This window comes from Hirundo rustica, chromosome 4, assembly GCF_015227805.2.
Source record: "Hirundo rustica isolate bHirRus1 chromosome 4, bHirRus1.pri.v3, whole genome shotgun sequence".
NCBI classification, from domain to species: Eukaryota; Metazoa; Chordata; class Aves; order Passeriformes; family Hirundinidae; genus Hirundo; species Hirundo rustica.
Window position 1 is genome coordinate 13112614 of NC_053453.1, and position 8577 is coordinate 13121190.

Here is an 8577-nt window from a genome sequence, read left to right on the forward strand (position 1 = left end):
TGAGAAAGTTTAGACTGTTCTAGATTAATCATGTGTTTGTTGAATACTGTGTGTATAAGCCTTTTTTTTTCTAAATTTAATCACTGCTTAATCATGCTTCCCCAGAAGACGGTAAAAGAGCATAAACACTTTAGATTCTTTGCCTGATTTCCTTAAAATAGTGTACCATTCATTTCCTGTTTCTTAAGAGTTATTTTGGGGAGGGGATTCTAGGCTTGACCTCTGGATAATCATCCCTCTTAGTATATAGCAACATTTCACCCCATATGTTTAAGCACTTAGACTTTAAAACATCTCCATTTTTACTACCCTACTCTTTTCAGGAAGGTTTAATTTAATTAATGAGGTCATGGTACCCTAACTCCCAACTTCTGTTTGCAATGTCCACAAACTTTGCAAAAAAGCTATCTGAGAAGTATCATGTTTCTTGTCATGCTGCATTTATGTTTGTTTCCTAAGCAATACAACAAAGACATCTATTAATGAAGAGCAGACACAGTTAACCACAGACACTGTTTTATAATCAAGTAACATTTAATTAAATTGGAAAATCATCCTTTTGTAGGGCCCAAACTGTGGAACCTAAACAGAGATATATGTCAAATTTCTCTTTTTTCAGTAGGTACTACAGCTTACAAAACAGTAATTTTAAAATGTCAAGAAACATTAGCACCAGAACATTTGAAATGCCAGAAATTTTTAGTTAAGTTTTTAGAGTTTTCACACTAAATAACTTATCCATCTCATAACTCATTTAACCTCCTCCTTAATTTCTTTTCCTGGAGTGGAAAATTATTTGTTTCTACTAAGTGCAAGCAATCCCATACTCTAAGTTAATTAAAACATCTACATGAAACATCCATAAAACTATCTTAATTGGTTATTTACTCCTGTTTTAATTTTTAGAGGGATTTCTAATTTCTATCAGTATTTTCCTAGCATATGTTCCAAGAAAACAAGATTTGTATGAAGGGTTGGTCTCCCTCTGATATATTTTTAATTAATTGCCTGATTTCAAATGAAGTTGGCAGTGGGTTTGTCTGCCAGTTATTAAGTCTGAAAGTTACTGTGAGGACACTTAGGGACAGCCACCACTAATGTGTCTCTTGACAGCAAATGAAGGAGAACTGAGAAGCCTTCTACTCTATTTGGCAGAATTTGAATGAGTCAACCCATTCTCCTACTGTGGTCACGGCAACAAGCTGGAAAAAGGCAAGCAGAGGGTGTACAAATGATGGACAAATGACTAGAATGATGTAAAAATTACTAGAATTGCAAGGTGGGGGAAAGGCATCTGAGATATAGAAGGGAGCTGAGGGTATTGGAAGGAAGTACAGGAAGCAAAGAGAAAGACTGGAAGAATATTTTGATGGCATCCTGGTGGGCAGTTGTAATGAACACAGAATACAAATTTATCAAAAAACAACCTATATTGGTTTTACTACTCATGAAACACAGTAGTAGTTTCATAGTTCAGTAGTGTCTTATTTTTAATGGAACCTATCTGAAGATAAATTATTTTCAACTAATGAACACATTGTGATTTATATGCAAAAGAGATTTTTAAAGGGACATTGAATCCTGTGCCTTTGTTCTGATTGCAAGATGGAAGAAAAATTGCGAAGTTATGATTTTAAGATAATACTTTTTAATTTGTACCAAGATCTGTTAATTTGCTCTCTCATTGACCAGCTGAACTTCATTATTCCCAATGTCTAAATCTGTTCACATTTTTACCAGTGTGTACAAATATATCTGAAGTCAAATAAATAGAGATCTTTTGTGGGTATTCTTGGCTCAGAAAGTACACCTGCCTCTAGGTCAGTTATGTGAACCCTCTAGACTTAGAGCAGAACATCAGAATTTACCATCTTGCTCTTAAAGCAAATAATGGATTTGTTAGTCTGAGCTGTAGCTTTGTTTAAGGCACATTGTTTCAGCTGCAGACATGCAGTGACTCAAGCTGCCTGCTTGTTGAGGGTGGGTTTATATGGCAAACCTCACTGAGAAAAACGGACCATGCCTTTATCAATATGCTGTTATTGAGCATGGGGGGATTCAAGCTACTTGCCCTTGTAATTTTTGCAGGTTTTTTTAAAGTTATGAAAAATCCTGAACCAATTAAGTTGGGTACAGCACTGTGAGCTGGTTATCTTGAGCTGCCTGGAGCTGATCTAGATACCTGGAGCTAAACCCTTCTGAAAATCTGTCTGCAGTGTGTTGCAGGGCTTTTTTTTCCTCAGTATCAGTTCAATGACAAATACTGTATGCTGCTAGAGGATGCTGTTCACACACTACGTAAATGCATTTTGTAAAAATACACTTAGGGAGGTTTTTTTAAGGGATCTCTTCTGAATTCATCTAAGGAAGTATATGATTGAACAGCTCTGTAGAGGGATGCTTCAAAATGCATCAAGAAGCTTGGGTGGTTTATTAGACTGTATGGTTGCCAGCAAGAGAGAAAGCATTGGAAATACAATGTATTTGTACGTGATTATTCACGTTGTAATTGCCACTCTATCCTCAACTGAATTTCTGTAATGGGAAAAGTAACACCAAGAAAATGAGTGGAATTATTATTTGTAGGCCTGCAATGACTAACAGTGGCATGAAAACTTAATGGACCTATGAAAGAGCACTCTGTCTGCAGAGCAGTGTGCTGTCCATAGGAAAGTCTCTGTCCAAACCTGCCCACACAGGGCTGCTGTGTGGTGTTACAGTGCAGCAGTGAGCACAGTGCTTCTGTGCAGGCTGTTTACCGAGCTTGGCTACGGTGATTTTCAAATGGGACTTTCATACTACACTGGAAAGGGGTTTTCACACTTTCTCAGTTTGTAAAAGGCAGATCCAGACCCTATTGTAAGGAGGTCTGTAGAGCCAAATAACTTCTGATTAATGCCCTCTGTTCTGTGGAACAGAATGCCTGGAGAATTTTATGCATTACAGGGAATAAAAGGCTAATTTGTCTCCTAAAGCATATATTGATATGAATGTGATCACTTTTCTCCACTACCTAACATGGGTTAATTGAGTGTTGCTTCAATGTATTGTGTTTCTGGCAAGTTCTGACTGTATCCATAATGTCTTTGTGTGGCCTGAACTTCCTATTCATTACAAATCGGTGAACAGCAGTAAGCAGTTTAACAAACAGATATTTCTTAAGCTGTCAAACTCAAAACCTGAATAACCTAAGGAGAAGCGCAATCAGACCTGCCAGCTGTAAACAATAAACACTGTTCTAAAATGCAGAATGGCTTATAAATAACATAAAACAAAACTGAAAAGTTAGGTTGACCTGAAACTCAGCTGTAGTTTATGGAAACATGAATACACAAAAGAATGAAGGCAGCACCAGTGCCTGGTAACAACTCTCTGCTTTTCTGCTTTTTCTCTTTTCTCTTCCTGTTGCTTTCATGGACAGTGTAACACACTACAAGCATACAAAAGAAAAGGGCTGCAGGGTTCCTGAATTGTTCCAGTCAACCCTCTTCATGTTTGACTGCTAAGTCCCATGCATAGAGATTAGAGTGAGACTGGAACAGACTTTAAAGTCTATGAAGAAACTGAAGTAGCAGCAGAGCAAGAAGTAGGTGTTTATTGATCCATGCAGAAGCCTGAAAATGTACAGGTACTCTGCCTGTTTGGCCCTTCCTTTCACCTTCTATCTGTAAGAAATGATTCTGAAATTTTGGGGTCTGCATACACTTATACCTAAATTTGAAAAGACAATGTCAGTTTCTTAGTTAATTAATTTTTCATCCAGAATCCGCATTCTTCCAAACGGCTTTATCTGTTCCAGCAGTAGTTTCAGAATTACTTTGGAAATAATGTTATGTGCTGCACATTTCCATTTGATTTTCTGTAGCAGCATTTACTGAGGCTAGACAGGAAAATGCCCAGACTTTCCAGCACAGAGCACCAGACTGCGATGATAGACTGGTCATTTTTTTGTGTGTATGTGGTAGAAACTTCTATTTCCACTGAATAAAGCCATCGATCCCAACTGTATCATTGTAGAATTTTTACCTGGACCCGAACCCACAGGCATCAGGCAACAACAGAAAAAACCCGCAATATATTAAGATGTTAATTTAGATATTATTTTAAAGAAAGGGTTTTATTCTTGGAAAAAGCAGTATGACTGGCAGTGAACCAATTATCAGGGAGCAGAAAATAAGGAGCTGAGTTTATTAGTCAAGGCTGTCTGTCTTTCATAGCAATTCATCAAAAACATGCATGTGTTGGAAGCCCTTGAAAGATGAAAAGGTATCTTTTCAGTCCTGGAAGAGGAGACTGTCCTTTTAAGGATACAATGGTGCTTTTCAAAAGAGCAGTGACTGTGAAACTTGTCCATCAATGGAAGGCTCCTTTCAGAGCAAATCTCACTCTATCGCTTTAGGTAGCTATTCTCTAACATTCCCGATTGACTAAAATTATTGTTGCGTAAGATATCTGTAAATATTACTTCTTCAATGTGAGTAAAAAACAGGGGAAAACCCAGATAAATTGCTTAAGCAACCACTTTCTGAATGGTGTCTGTTGAACCAGGCTCCTCCCTCACCACAAGTTAAGAAGAGGAAGAAAGAAAACTCTGGGCTTCAGTATAGAGGGCTTGCTTGTCTGACTTAGCCCAGCTCAAACTGTGACTGGCCAACGGGACTTCAGCCAAAACCACTTCACCTCTCATTCTATTTTCCCTGTTTATTCTATTCCACTTCAACACACAGTTTCCACAGAAACAGAGCAGCACAAATAGCACAGGTTTTGGGTGCCTTTCTGGAGAAGTAAATGCAATAAAACAGCCTGCATATAATGTCTCATTTTGGTGGAAAACCTTGTTTGATTCAGAGGTTATCTGGATACTAAAAATTACAATTAGAATTCTCTCTCTTCTTTTTAAACCTTGTGTAGTAACTCCATTGTCTGACAAACTGGCAGCAGAAATATGAATCAATTTTATCACTTGTTTTAGGGCTTTTTCAGATTTCTTTCCTCCCTACTATTCATCAGCAACATTGGCAAGTGTCTAACAGAAGAAACAGAATCATGCAAACCACTGTACCAGCCCAATATCCAGCTTCCACTGTGCCCCGCATCCAAACTTAGTGTTACCCTTAAAACTACACTTATTTCATAGCTACAGGATAATTTTGTACACTGAAGAATACAGTGAAAGTGGTTGCTCTCAAAACATATTCCATATTCCCAGCTGACCACTTAGCAGGTACCTGAGAGGGTTCAGGATTCTGCTCCCCATTCTTGCCTGCATAGGACACCTTTTTTGTGTGCTCCTAGTATGGATGCACTGGCCCAATGAATGCTCAGATAAAATAAGCTGCTGTGAAATGACACACTTAATATTACTATTTCCTATTTGAAATCATGAATGTTTTCTGTACTGCTTCTACAGAGTAACCTGAAGTCAGTTGTGCTCTTGTTGTCAAGCAGCCAGAGGGATCCAGGGATTACTTTTGCCAATGCTAATCAGTTTGAACAACTCCATATGTGAATGATGAATGCCAGAGGTCTCCTTCATACTCCCAGTATCTTCAGACAGCTGGAAAGTGATGGGTGATAGAAAGGTGAAGGATTACTTGTATTCTGGATTTTATTGTCTACATGCGGAATTAGGCATGTAAAGAAGAAGTACTACATTGTGGCTATAATCTGGAAGTTAACCAGACTCAGGCACCAGGATTTTCTGTATGATGAGGATTGAGATTTTAAAGTCATTCACAACTCTAAATAAAAAATACCCCAGGTATTCCCGAAATCCATTTCAGTTTCACATCTGTGAATCTTTGATATGAATGCTGTGACTTCTAAGCAGTTTTCAGCGGCCAGATCCAGTTGCACCGAGAAAAACAGGCATTTTACCAGGAGCTTAATAGGGTACAAAATTTCACAGCAATAACAGTGATAACAGTGATCAAAGGCAGCTAAAATAATTCATGGAAAAGCCAGTGTGACAGCAGGCACAGGCAAGGCAGGCAGGCATGTAAAGAGCACACTCAGCTACCCTGCAGGCCAGCACTCAAGCAGCATGAGCTGACAGGAGAGCTCATTTTCTCCCTCTATCTTTGCAGCCTTGGCTTTTCCTGCCATGTGTGAGGCAGCAGCTTTGCTGCAAGAGAGGGTCCCACAGCATCACTCCCCACCCTCGCTCTTCCTTTGCCCCCATCAGCCCTGCAGGCAGCTCACACTTCAGCCTCTGTCCTGTCCCAGCTCTTCCCCTCCTCCTCTGCACAAACACACTGGAAGGTCTTTAAGGCCTTCTGAGATAAATGTGAATAGGGGCAGAAATATATAATTATTCCTCCAGCTCAGATCCCTAATCCATATCATGTTTGCTCGTTATCATCTTTGCAAAAACGGAACGGAACCACTCGGACAGTTCATCTGTGGGTGATCGCATCCTGCTTAGTCCACACTGCTGCAAAGCTTTACAGCACCCCTGAATCAATTGTCTAATGGTGAAATTAAGGTAAAAAGAGAAAACATATTTCACTTGCCTCCCAATCCTTTGCTTAAGGTTGATTTTCTACATTCTTAATTTAAAATCACCTGGTAGAACACATTAATTTTTCTAGAGACAAGGAAACTTGGTCCAAAAAACCCCTCTCTGCCTGAAATTCTCCTTGTCTGTCTAGACAAGATGCTTTTCCACCTTTCCTCTATTGCCAACTAATTGACAAAAGGATTTAGAGATGAATTTGAAAAATAAGTAGCTTTTTATTTTAAAAAAATAATGGGTAAAGGGAAAAGGGGAAGAATCAGCTTAAAGACTATTAAAGTGCTATAAACATTGACAATTTTTGTTCTCAGAAAACCCTTTGTTGTCATTATTTTTGAAAACTGTATGATTCATTTTGGACTGTTTTCAAAATTCCTCAAAGAACATTATCGCTGAAATTGCGTTGCAAATAAAGTTCCGTATTTTCAAAAAAATCCCTTTTTCATAATATCATGTTTTTAAATTTTGCTAGTAATGAGTTATCACCCCCACTTTTTGCTTCATGGAAGGCCTCAAAATAAGCCTGAAAAATGCAAACAACCTACATATGAAAAATACATTTGGCTTTTAATAGTTCTTTCATTTTAGTTCTCTGTGGTAATATTAGTAACAGGTAAAAATCAGACTACTTAAGTGCAGCTGGTGCAAAGGGCTGTAAAATTACAGCTTATCTGCCTAATTGTCTGTGCCCCTGGGAGACATAAAACTGAAGAAGAGTGAGAGCAGTTATTGCTGCTCTATTTTATTAGCTCTTTCTACGGACTGGGAACATCTCAACTTTGTACCTTAAGATTTTCAACTAGCATCTTTGGAGGAGATTGACTCAACATGCTTCTCACTTGCCTTCTCTTCCTAGCCAGATTTATGCTCCCATCTGCTGAGATGTGCTATCCTGATTTCCCCTCCTGGGGAGCCTGAGAGTAGGAAGACATTACAAACTTATTACAGTTTGGTAATGGTTGGTCTTTTTTTTTTTTTTTTTTTTTTTTTTACAAAAGAAACCTCCTTTGGGTTACATTTCTATGGGAAGGTACTGATACATTGTAATAGAGATTAATATTTTAATTATACCACCCAATGGATATATTAGATCATTTATAATAGAGGGGTTTTTAATTGTTAAACCAACCAGAGGGGGGGGAAAAAGCTCAAGTTGCAGCCATATTATTATTTTCTTTTTATATTTTACACTACGACTCTTTATGTAAAAGGGGCACTTGACTAATGGGAAGAGAAAGGGGTCATGACTGCAAGCCCTTTGCCAGCTTACACTTGCAACCACGTTAAAGGTACATCATAATTGAGGGTGGTTGAGCAAGCCATCTTCAGCAGTCTCTACTGATAGTCTCTGCTTGCCAGGGTGGATCAGTTTTATCTCTGAAGCAGAACTAGCATTTCCCTCCTTCCAGCCCCGGAACCACAGGAAGGGTGATCTCAAGGATTTTGTCTGTAAATTCTCAGACACAGGCAGACAGTTCTTTAATATATCAGAGAATGCTTGTTGGTATTGAGAAAGCAGTAATAAACTTTCCAAATGTATTAGAAGACTTGGGAAACACATAGGAATGATCTTATTAAGCTGTTTATCTTGTGGTAGCATCTGCAGGTCCTTCAAAATGCTGGTTCTTCAGTGTATGAGGTACTTCATACCACTCCAAATTCTATCTGAGTTGATGACAGTGAATGATAGATGAACACACAGTCAACAGGAAGAACTAAGAGAAGGGTAATTATCATACCAAGCATAGTTGTAAGATACAAACTACTTAATTACTGACAAGGATTTTGTAGACAAGGAGGTACTTAATGTAGGAATTTGGAGGAGGAAAAATAAGTATTTTAGGGAAGCTCACCTGCACAAGATAGAAGAAGCAAGAAGTTACATGAAAAAAAGTTGGACCAATATTAGAATACAGCTAGAAAGCAGGACTCAGAGCACTGCTCAAGTCCTTACAGAAGTAGACATGTTAACTTTGGTAAGCCATAAACCCTGGCAGCAAAAAGCAGAAACCTAAAGGAGGCAAGAGATAACGGTGTGCTTGGGTGTGCTTTGGTATGTTTTC